This window comes from Triticum dicoccoides, chromosome 7B, assembly GCF_002162155.2.
Source record: "Triticum dicoccoides isolate Atlit2015 ecotype Zavitan chromosome 7B, WEW_v2.0, whole genome shotgun sequence".
NCBI classification, from domain to species: Eukaryota; Viridiplantae; Streptophyta; class Magnoliopsida; order Poales; family Poaceae; genus Triticum; species Triticum dicoccoides.
Window position 1 is genome coordinate 361,963,355 of NC_041393.1, and position 12,138 is coordinate 361,975,492.

General features: G+C 47.5%; 1 long non-coding RNA gene across 19 annotated transcripts; it reads right to left on the minus strand.

Annotated features, from left to right (window-relative positions):
- Positions 1 to 745: 745 nt before the first annotated feature.
- Positions 746 to 5,414, minus strand: LOC119336583. Of its 19 annotated transcripts, none has more exons than XR_005162650.1 (10): positions 5,149 to 5,414; positions 4,859 to 5,068; positions 4,497 to 4,647; positions 3,635 to 3,680; positions 3,310 to 3,425; positions 3,114 to 3,226; positions 2,939 to 3,030; positions 2,517 to 2,609; positions 1,978 to 2,057; positions 746 to 1,089 (listed from the first exon to the last, which is right to left on the minus strand). It is a non-coding gene; the product is annotated as an uncharacterized LOC119336583 (long non-coding RNA). The 19 variants fall into 19 exon arrangements; XR_005162648.1 differs by having other exon boundaries at positions 2,441 to 2,609; XR_005162644.1 differs by lacking the exon at positions 2,517 to 2,609 and adding an exon at positions 1,471 to 1,513 and having other exon boundaries at positions 2,918 to 3,030.
- Between the last annotated feature and the right edge of the window lie 6,724 nt (positions 5,415 to 12,138).

Sequence of the window (12,138 nt, forward strand, 5' to 3'; positions counted from 1 at the left end):
CATTTTGCAAGGACATATTCGATATTGGTAGTAGAAAGGCCATGTGTTAAATCATATTATTTTGAAACCATGTTTATTCCATGTGCGCGATGAAAAGATATTCAAGGTTTCGTTGTGGGCAAGCACATATGGCAACAAATTTAATCTCCTTTAGTCTGGATAAACGGTAGCTTGCCGTTGCGCCAAATGGCGCAGAGGCACGCTAAATCCATGTTTGCGATGAAAAAAATATCCATGGTTGAATCCCTTTTAATATGAAACATGATGGATTCATGTCTATAATTAGATATATATACACATTTTATTTTGGTAGCAATCCCATTTAAAACAAAATAGAGTTTTTGGGTTGGCCGCTTGGAGTAGAAACGTTGGGTCAAATAGCGCAGAGTCCCATTTAAAACCATGGGCGCATTGAAAATACTTGATTTTTTTTGTAATTTTAGGTGTGAGTAACCACTTGATACCAACGCAAATCATTTTAATCAAAACTTAATAATGATTTCTCTTTACAAATATTTACGTACTTGACCATGCACAATTTGTAATCAATTACATTTTTAAACATGAGATTGAAGTAGCTAACATTTTGCATTTAAGATAGCATATGATGAGATAGGAACAAAAGTTTGGTTCTTCCCGAGACTCACCAAACTTCAATACACACATACACTAATACATAGACCCAACAAAATCAGATCAGTGGTTTCAAATAGTTGAGCCTGCAATTAGAAAGTCCAAGGAGTTATGAACTTGTGCACTAAAAAAAAGTAAACATATTTGACAATAAAATGTACTTAATACATGATAAACATTGTGTACAAGAGAATGGTCAATTAAATCATATAATTTGGTTCTATACAAAAGGAAATTTCCTCTTTTGTGTACATCCTAAAGACCACCCCCTTGTGATGAACGCTTTATCCTTCGAGTCAAATGGCACAGCTCCTGTCCTTTGTGGCAAAATAATACCCATCAATGTCCAAAGCAAAAAGATTATGTAATGCATCGCGACTGATTGATTGTTTCATCTCTGCAACTACAAATCGTGTCTTCAAAAGGTTGCAGAAGCTCTAAACTTCTCCGGAATAGCTGCAACAGAAAAGAATAAGCTATACCATACTCAAGTTGACCACTGCAACAAAGATCGTTATAAAATAGAAACTTCAAAGGCCATATCAGGTAATGTGTTGATAGGATTTAGAAAACATTTGTTGGAAAATGAATATATTTCTCAACACCAAACAAACTTAGAAAAACATTTCAACACTAAAATAAAACTGCATCAAGCACAATGGTTCCACTATACTATGTCGATGCCTAATTGCTAATTTACATTTAAGATTGATGGAACAAACAACATATAAAGAATCACGTTTGAATTATATCAAAAGCTTGTAGCTTGGAAAGCGAAAACAAGACAAGACACATGAGACTTGTAGGACATATATTTCTCAAAGAACACAACCGAACCTTAGTGTGCAAAGATCATAGTGCTCGACCACCAAACCTTGAACTGGTTAAAGTACAAACAAAATTAATCCTGTCGTAGAATAAAACCATTATGACCTACTAAATCCAACCTGACAAAATAATCCACAGAACATTTGATGTGTTGTTAATTGCTAGTTGTTATTTTTTTTTGGAAAAAAACCATGGCACAACATATCTTGTATTGCCGTTTACAGAACAAAGGAAATTCAAGCAATATTTTAACATTAAATTTATCTTCCATCCTAATGATAGCCTCATACAGCGCCACATCTTTAAGCTTGTGCTTTTGAAAAATACCATACAAATATGTTAGATGGGTGCAAACGCTTCTATTCTCGTTATTAATTTGTTGCAATGCAAATTTGTAAGATATACATACAATTCCAGCTAGAAATACACTGACAAATTGCCATTGGAATCATCATAGGAAATTAAGAACAGGTTGCACCTTTTTCTTGAAAGAAAATAAAGAAAGAAAGAACATACCGGAATTTTAATATGATTAGAAAAAAGGTGGAGAACCATAATCCTTCTACAGGGAGAGACAACAGCGGACGGCTTGGTGCCTGCTGAGGAACGTATGACATTATGTGATTAAACTCTTGGCAGATGAGCATGCATGAAGAACATCAATACAAAAAGTGATATAAAATATTAAGAAGTTTTAGGTTCATTTATGTTATTTGAAGCCAAAATGTCCTAGCCAAAGAGAGTTGTAGAACAAACATTCCAGGTTTCTTTTGGAAGCCACAAGAACAAACTGCCTCGGTTTGTACATGAAAACATATGAAACATTAAAAAGCAGAGAAGCAAGATCTGTAGTGTTCCCATCAACCATTGAAAGATTTAATTAGGAATGAATTAGTTGTGCACACAGTAAAGAGTCAAAGCTTAAAAACAATCAAAACATATTTTAGTCAAATCAGCAGCAATCTGAAATTACAACTACCATGATATTTTTAGAAACCAATCTTGCAAGCGAAGCAGGATAATTGCCACAATCCTCTAGGAATTCATGGCCCCACCTAGCTAGTATCAACAAACGCCAAAAGTTGGTGATCCCATGAATGTATTAAGTGATTGTCTTAAAAGTTTGTACCAGAGCTCACACAATATCCCTGCAAAAATTGGACAAACTGAAACTACTAATACTTTGAACTTGCACAAAACTGAAAGGTACCATTTTTATTCAAGCTACATTTACAGGCTGCTTTTTAGTTACAGAAAGTTGGGAGACACATAATCAAAGCAAGCCCGCAGATAGTGATAGATGAGGCAGAACAACTACTACGATCCAGTCTCAACATATCAATTAAGATGGATGGGTTGTACAGTGGTTGCAATACATTTGAAAATATCAGCAGCGAGATGTTTAGCTCAACCGTTCTATTATGCAATTGCAGAGAGCAAAATAAGTTAATTTTACATGAGCATCAAGGAGTATAACTGGTTCATGAGATATTCCGAAGTCGACATCTGCAGTACAATGCTTTGCTGCTTTGGTTTCCTCAGTTTGTGTAGCAAGCAGAGGATGCATCCCTACAGAGAATAATCACCTAATTAAATTTTGTGCAGTTAATTTGGAACATACCGATGCAAAGAGCAAAATTAGTTAATTTTACCTGAGCGTCATAGATTCTAACTCATCCTTGAGATATCCTGAAGTCAACACATGCAGTCAATTGCTTTGCCACTTTGATTTCCTCAGTTTGCATAGCAAGCGGATGATACACTCCTACAGATAACGGTCACCTAATTAAATTGTGTGTGGTTAATTTGGAACATACTAATGCATAGAGAAAAATAAGTTAACTTTACATGGGAGTCAAGGAGTATAACTCATCCATGAAATATCCTGAAGTCAACAGCTGTTGTACAATGATTTCCCATCACTTTGATTTCCTCAGTTTGCATAGCAATAGGAGGATGCATTCCTACAAAGAACAGTCACCTAACTTAACTTTTGTGTTGCTCAAGTTTGGTACGGAATGAACTGCTAAGGCTATCTTTGGTACGATTCTCAAGTAACCGTATCGACTCGGAAAAGCTTTTGAAATTTTAGATGTGTTGAAGCATAGAAGCTCGATAACAAATTAGAGATTACAATGCGGAAGCATTAGTCATTATGTGCATTAAGACTGACCTTGATGCCTCCAAACTTCTGCAACATTAAGAAGACGTCTTTGCCTCTGTTTGAGTAGAAATATGGTCCATTAGTTTGCAGAAAAGGAAAGATAATAAACAAGATACATTTGAAGCTTGTACAACAGATTTACACTATGAAGAAAGCAAAAAAAAAAATCTTCCTACTAACATCATTGGGAAGACATGAACATCTACATTACGTTTTGCATGTCATTAAATTAAACAAAGGTAACCAGTTAAATTCTAAATCAATGTAGAATCTCAGCTTTACACGGTAAATCTAAACCATTTGTTCATCACACAAAAATTAGGAGCCAGTAGAAAGGATGGGGACCAAATATCATCTGCAGCAGTAGCTCACAAGAGTCGGAACCTGCGAGCACGGATCATGAATGTCAACGAACAATATAGCCTGCAGTTCTTTCCTCCTTATCATGTTGGGAGCAAAGCCCATAATACCATATTACTATAACTTGTGAATAATAAGCTCACAAAAAAGTATAATTGTCCAGGGAAACTTGGTTTTCAATTTTAAAGTTATAACAGAACATTTGGTCGCAACAAATATGAATGATTGGGTTTAAAGCCTGAAAAAGTAGATTTCGCTCAATTTCTTAAAGCCATGGACCTAGTTCAATTATACAATAGACTAATCATTGTTTAGGCAGACCATGAGAAGTCAGATTCCACTTATAAAAATACATTAAAGAGCCTGCAGTTGAATGCAGACAAAACTGAATTTGGCTCTGGCCTACAAATAGCAAGGATTAAGTGGAGAGAACAAGGCAGCTGGCCAGGCTGCCGCATGGAGCTAGGTAGAGAAAGCTGACTTACTAACATCACTAAAAGAAGGAGCTTACATAGGTCGAGGTCGGAGGACACGCTACCATGGTTGCTGAAACACGAACTCCGTCCAGATCTCCTCATCCTACTCGAAGCTGCTGGTGGATCCACCTTTGTTCATTCTTCACTGGTTTCCAGCGGCTGTAGCTTCAAAATGTGTGGAACTCACTGCAACACAAAATGAGGTAATACATTTTTTGAAAAAACATGAAGTTGTTGTAATTCCCATAATGTCTCAACTGAATTTAACTGAAGAACGAAGGCGACACTACTGGCTCCTCGTATTAAACAAATTTAACTGAAGAACAAAGGCAACACTACAGGTTCCTCATTTCAACTGAATTTAACTAATCTCATAGTAGTATTTTGGGGTTCGTACCACTGCTGCTCACCGTGTACCATGGCCCCATGGGGAAGATGTGCGTCAGATGGGGAGGTGGCCGGCATGCCCGCGGGGAGGTGGACGGCGCACGGCGGCGAGACCGGGCCACAGGTCTGAGCGCATCCGTCACCACCAGCAAGCAGCCGAGCTTCTCCCATGTGACCATGTCACTCCTGGCCTCTCCTGCTCCAGATCGAGGCCATGCTCCTGGCGCCCTCAAAAAGAGAGGAAGAGGAGGTGAGGCGGGAAGGAAGATGGGCAGAAGGGTAGCTCACAAGAGTCGGAACCTGCGAGCGCAGCGGCGACGACGGGGCCGGTGGATCTGCAAGCGCCATGGCCACCTGACCCGCTCGCTACCCCTCTTCTCTTCCCTTCCCTCCCTTCCCTTCTGAAAACGGGAGGGGGGAGGTTGCGGGCGGAGGCTGGCCGGAGGAGACGGACGCGAGTGGCGGTGGGCTAGGGTTTCCCACCAAAGGCGGCTGGCGAGGGAGAGAGATCAAGGAGGGAGGGAGCGGTGCGGGCGAGGGGATTGGGCGTGGGGCAGGGAGGGAGTGGTGCGGGCGGGGGGATTGGGCGAGGCCTGCCCCACACTCCCGCAGATGGCACGGCGTGCACGCGGCGGGCGGGGAGAGGGTGATTCTGCACCTCGAATCAGTTCGCCCAGCCAACACGGGCGCTGCAAGAGCCCACCGGTCATTGGCTATACAAAGTCATCCTGCAGTAAAAACGAGTAGTGAAACAGCCAGCAAACATCCAACGCCTGAAACAAAGTCAAAGATCGGACTTCCGAAGATCAAACGGCCAACGAAGCCTGCCATCGAGGGAGCTCCCTGGTAGCGAGTTGGCTAGCCTCTTTCATGTTTTAAATACCAAAAATATACTTATCTTATCATACTATCTCATTAAGATCTCACTTTCGCAAGTGGCCGTGAAGGGATTGACAACCCCTTTATTGCGTTGGTTGCTAGTTCTTTGTTTGTTTGTGTAGGTGCGTGGGACTTTTGAAGAGCCTCCTACTGGATTGATACCTTGGTTCTCAAAAACTGAGGGAAATAATTACGCTACTATTGCTGCATCACCCTTTCCTCTTCAAGGAAAACCAACGCAAGCTCAAGACGTAGCACCATGCCCATCTTCAACGAGTTGGAGCTCGTACCGCCAAAGCTCCCCAACTCCCCGGTACCGGTGTCCTCTAGCAAGGACTCCGAGGAGAAGGGGGAGGATGACTCGGAGGCAACCATGGACGATGTGGAGGGGATTTCTCCTCCATCACAGAGCGAGCTCCTCCGCGATCTCTCCATCGCCGCCTCTGCCGCCGAGTACTTGGTTGAGGGATCCCCGCGCTCCACCGGGGTTGTCACGAGGTTCGGGGGCACCCCTCTGCGGAGGCTCGACCGAGTGACTCCAAAGAAGGGTGAGACGGCATCGGTTCACCAGGGCGACGCCCCCGCCTTGTCGTCCGTCGCCCCTGCTTCGGAGCCAGATGTCATGCGCCCGGCCGATCCTCAGGGCGCAATGAAGCGCTCACCCAAGAAGATCGGAGGCGTCGCGGTCCTGACCAGGAAAAGGGCATACGTCGCCGCTGATGAGTAAGTATCTTACCTTCCTTTCATTTTCCATCTTTGATGTCGCGCCCATGACACTCCTCTCCTGGTGACCAGGCTCAAGCCCGTGGTGAAGAGGAGGAAGGAGGAGGTCGGGGCTCCCGAGGCCACACCATCTGCCATGGCTATGGTGACCTCAACTCGGGCGAAGGAGGATGCCTCACGCTATCTGGTGACAGAACGGGCCCCTCAGAGCTCAGTGTCGGAGCCTCAGGAGGAGACCGTTTTCGTGGTCGAGCAGCCTCCGAAGTCGCATGTCACCGTTGTACCCGCTGGGGGTTCGGGGGCCCTGGAGCCCCCTACTACCCTTGCTGCTGCGACAGCGCCAGTCCAGGTGCCAGTGCTGCCTCCTCCCCAAGCCCTCGCATTGGCGGATGATGGATCCTCTACCAGGCCTGGCACTATGGAGGAGGCATACGCCGCGCTAGACCAGCTCTAGGCCGACCTCTAAGGCGCCGACAGGTGCGTGGCGACGGGGCGTCTGGGGTTGATCCCGGGGTGGATCCAGGCCGACGCGTCCATTAGGACAGCCTGGGGCCGGGCCGAGGATGCCACCGTGAAGGGCAAGAAGGAGGCCGGCGAGGCCATGACAGCTCGCCAGGTGGCATTGGTCGATGCAGCATCCGCCAAAGAGTGTTGCAGCATAGTGGAAGCCGAGCTGAAGGCCCTCCGCAAAGAGCAGGCCACCCGCGCCCATCGGATCATGGAACATGACAATGAGCTCAAGGCCCGGGAGACCGCGCTCGCCGATCGCGATGCCGAGCTGGAGCAGGCAGCCCAGGAACAGGCCGTTGAGCGGAGCCGCCTGGGTAAGCTGAAGGAGAAGACCCTCGTCGCGGCGGAGAAGGCGGCCACCGCAGGGTGCGATGCCTTCGGCTCCCTCAAGCCGAGATCCCGCACGGTGTTGCAATCCCTTTCTAGAGAAGGGTACAAGAAGCTGCTGCCGACTCCAGAGGAGGGCCTCATCGAGCTTCTCCTCAATCTCGTCGCATCACTTGAGGGCATCGTCGCCGGAGTGGGCACCATGGTGGAGGGGGAGTGCCGCACGCTTTTCACCTCAGTCGCGAAGCGTGTTTTTAGCCACCTTCATCTCCATGATCCCAACTTTGGTCTTGGTGCTCTGATCGAGCCGGTGGCCCCCGAGTCCCGCGAAGCTGCTGCTGAGGCCGTGGAGGAGCAGGTGATAGCTCTGTTGGAGAAGTTCCTATGCGTCGACCCCGCGGCCGCGGCGACTGGAGCCGATGGCGAAGATGGCGCAATGTCATTGATGAGGAGCTTCCCGCAGCGGGTGACATTGGCAACCAAGGTGATGGCGGCGCTTCTTCCTAGTTTGGTCCTGTCGCATTTACAGTGCCTCGTGGATGCGTGAGAACTTCTTCTTCGAACTTATGAGATATTATGTTTTGTAATAATTTGCTTAGGACTCCGTGATTTACTTTTTGTGCTCGATTTTCTTTCTGTTTGCTTTAGTGTTCTGTGTCGGCAGGGCCCGGCTCTGCGCATACCTCAACCGTCGTTGGGGTGTCAGGAGCACCAGGACGAGGCTAAGGGGTGAGGGGCTACGTGACGAGTGAGGCCCCTGAGTCGTGATGCTTGGGGGTCCTCCTTGACGTACGAACAACCCTCATGAGGGAAACGCGAGCAGTGTCTGGGTTAATCTAGAGCCTCCATACCTCTCCTCGTCAGCTTTTTCTTGGGAGGGTCACGTGAAGACCAGGTGCGGGAGACCTGATTAGGTGGGGTGAGCCAGGCGTGGCCTGGGCGCAGCTCCTATGCCCAGCGCCCTCGCGTGACTCTCCCGTGGGGAAAGTGGCGTGGTGAGGCCAAGCGGCCAGATCGGGAGCCCTCCTGAGGTTACTGCAACTGCTAGGGTGCCCTCAGTTGTTTATTCACCAGTAGGGAGGATGGTGCTTCCACTCTTGCATGGGCATAGCCGCTCCTCGACCGTGTCATCCGCCAGCGCGGAGCATGGGGCTTCCATTCGTGCATGGGTGGGAGCTCCCTCTGAGGGGAGACTCCGGGGCGTGTACATACCCGTCCTGACACATGGCTTGCATGGTAGGACTGGAGGAGGTGTCTATGGTCACCCGTGAGCCAGCGCGGGACTCACGGGCCCTACCTCAAGGCGGGTTGCGCCTGGATTTTTGGTTCAGGGCATTTGCAAGGGTCTTGCGAGATAGGCAGGTGGCTTGCGCCGAGTGAATCTCCAGAGGATATTGCATGAGAAGGCCAAACACCAATGATCCCATGAGGTGACGTGAATAGGGCCGGCCCGCCAAATAGAGCTTAGTCGTTGGGTTTATCGACGCTGCAGGAACGGACCTGAGCACAGACGTTGTGCCCAGTCTTCTCATGCAATGATCCTAAGGAAAGACAGCTGGCGCGCCGCTCCTGCGCCGGTGAGGCACCGGGTCATGTGCCCTAACTCATCCACCCACGATTAGATCATGCAAGAACAAGGCACCAAGGCCCATGGGAGGTGACGTATACGGGGACAGGCCCGCGAGACAGAGCTCAGCCACTTGGATTTAACGACGCTACAGGGATGGACCCGAGCACAGACGTCGTGCCAGTCCTTAATCATGAGGCGGTCGCGGGCGGTTTTGTGAGGGCGCATGACATTCATGGTGGCGAAGCACCGGACATGCAGGTGATGATATAAAGAATTCATGAAAGGGCAGGATCGGTTCTGACATATGTGCAAAATGATACATGCTGCAGGGACAGACCCATACAGCTTGAGGATGATGCAGCCCGAGGGCGCCGTCAATTGAACAAACCAAAAAGTCACCTAGCACCGTTGTTGAAGAAGTATTGGTGCAGCTGAAGGTGCGCGCCGAAGAAGTCGCTACTCACGAGTCATCCGGCTCCCGAGCCTTGAGAGGCTCCAGAGGTCCGGGGGGCTCGCGAGGGTCCGGCACCACCTTCATCTAGATCACCTGGCGCATGGCCTCATGAGCTGCTAGGATGTCCTGCATGTCGGGCTGGTGCATGGCAAGTGCGTTCGGTGGGCCGAAGGGCATGCAGACGTAGCTGTGAGGGCGGCCTGCGCACCAGCCAATGTGGGAGGACTAAAAGATCTCCTGAGAAGCAGCTTGGTTGAGCCATGGGATGTTGACGCAAACGTGTAGCTCGCTACCCATGTTAGGGGCAACAACTGCACTGGGTGGTGTGGTGCGACGTTCACCATGCATGGCTCGCATCTCCCGAAGCTCCTCGATCGCATTGGTGATGAACTCCTGAGCGCTTGGCGCCTCGTGCCCCGTGCCCTGCTCGCGAAAGCGCGCATGGAAGAACACCTCCACATGGTGCCTAAACGCCTCCCTCATGATGCTGGCTAGGTTAGAGGCCCTCCAGAGGAGAGCCCCCAAGCACAACCTGAGAGGGGCGCCGGGCGCGCCTTCCTATGTGAGAGAGGAAGGTGCCCCAGCCGTGGACGCAGGTCCTGAGGCACGATCATCAGATACCCCACCCTCCTGAGATCCTCGGTGGAGTACCTGCTTCTTCTTCTTGGGGATGACTTCAGGGGGGTGGATGTGTGAGTTCTCGACCACCGCGGCCTCGTAGGCGCGCTCGAGGGAGCACACCGCATCCTTTTCGTCATAGGCGACCGTGATGATGCCACTACTTCCGGGCATCTTGAGGATATTGTAGCTGTGGTGAGTCACTGCCATGAACTTGGAAAGGGCTGGATACCTAAGGATGGAGTTATATGGGAGAAGAATGTGGGCGACGTCGAAGTCGATGAGATCGTTGTGGTAGTTGTCGCGCTTGCCGAAGATGACAGGGAGATGGATCTTCCCTATGGGGACGGTGGAGCCATTGGTCACCCCTGAGAAAGGCTTGGTGGGCAGAAGCTGGTCGTATGGCACCTGGAGCGTGTCAAACGTCTCGACGGAGAGGACGTTGAGCCCCGCGTGATACATCTCCAATGTATCTATAATTTTTGATTATTCCATGCTGTTATATTATCCATCTTGGATGTTTTATATGCATTTATATGCTATTTTATATGATATTTGGAACTAACCTATTAAACTAGAGCCCAGTGCCAGTTTCTGTTTTTTCCTTGTTTTTAAGTTTTATAGAAAAGGAAGACCAAACGGAGTCTAATTGACCTAAAAATTTACGGAGATTATTTTTGGACCAGAAGAAGCCCACGGAGCATCGAAGATGGACCAGAGGAGTCCCAAGGCCACCACAAGGGTGGATGGCGTGCCCTACCCCCTGGGCGCGCCCCTACCTCCTGGACAACCCTGACTTGTTCCCGACGCCAACACCTCTTATATATCAACAAACTTCTAGAACAGAACCAAGGTCGAGAGTTCTGCCGCCGTAAGCCTCAGTAGCCACCAAAAACCAATTGGGACCCTATTCCGGCACCCTGCCGGTGGGGGGTCCATCATCAGGTGGCCATCTTCATCATCCGACACTCTCCATGACAAGGAGGGAGTAGTTCACCCTCGGGGCTAAGGGTATGTACCAGTAGCTATGTGTTTGATTTCTCTCTCTCTCTCTCTCTCGTGTTCTTGATTTGGCACAATCTTGATGTACCGCAAGCTTTGCTACTATAGTTGGATCTTATGATGTTTCTCCCCCTCTACCTTCTTGTAATGGAATGCGTTTTCCCTTTGGAGTTATCTTATCAAATTGAGTCTTTAAGGATTTGAGAACACTTGATGTATGTCTTGCATGTGCTTATCTGTGGTGACAATGGGATATTCACGTGATTCACTTGATGTATGTTTTGGTGATCAACTTGCGGGTTCTGTGACCTTGTGAACTTATGCATAGGGGTTGGCACATATTTTCATCTTGACTCTCTGGTATAAACTTTGGGGCACTCTTTGAAGTTCTTTGTGTTGGTTTGAATAGATGAATCTAAGATCGTGTGATGCATATCGTATAATCAAACTCACGGATACTTGTGGTGACATTGGAGTATCTAGGTGACATTAGGGTTTTGGTTGATGTGTGTCTTAAGGTGTTATTTTAGTACGAACTATAGGCTTGTTTGTGACACTTATGGGAATAGCCCAATGGATTGATCGGAAAGAATAACTTTGAGGTGGTTTCGTACCCTACAATAATCTCTTCGTTTGTTCTACGCTATTAGTGACTTTGGAGTGACTCTTTGTTGCACGTTGAGGGATTGTTATATGATCCAATTATGTTATCATTGTTGAGAGAACTTGCACTAGTGAAAGTATGAACCCTAGGCCTTGTTTTGAAGCATGTTTGGCTCACTTTTACCACTTGCTACCTTATTGTTTTCATATTTTCTGATTACAAAAACCTATATCTACCATCCATATTGCACTTGTATCACCATCTCTTCGCCGAACTAGTCCACCTATACAATTTACCATTGTATTGGGTGTGTTGGGGACACAAGAGCCTCTTTGCTATTTGGTTGCAGGGTTGTTTGAGAGAGACCATCTTCATCCTACGCCTCCCACGGATTGATAAACCTTAGGTCGTCCACTTGAGGGAAATTTGCTACTGTCCTACAAACCTCTGCACTTGGAGGCCCAACAACATCTACGAGAAGAAGGTTGCATAGTAGACTTCAAGCTCTTTTCTGGCATTGTTGCTAGGGAGGTTAGTGCTTGAAGGTATATCTTTATATCTTGCAATCGAATCTTTTAGTTTATTATTTTATCACTAGTTTAG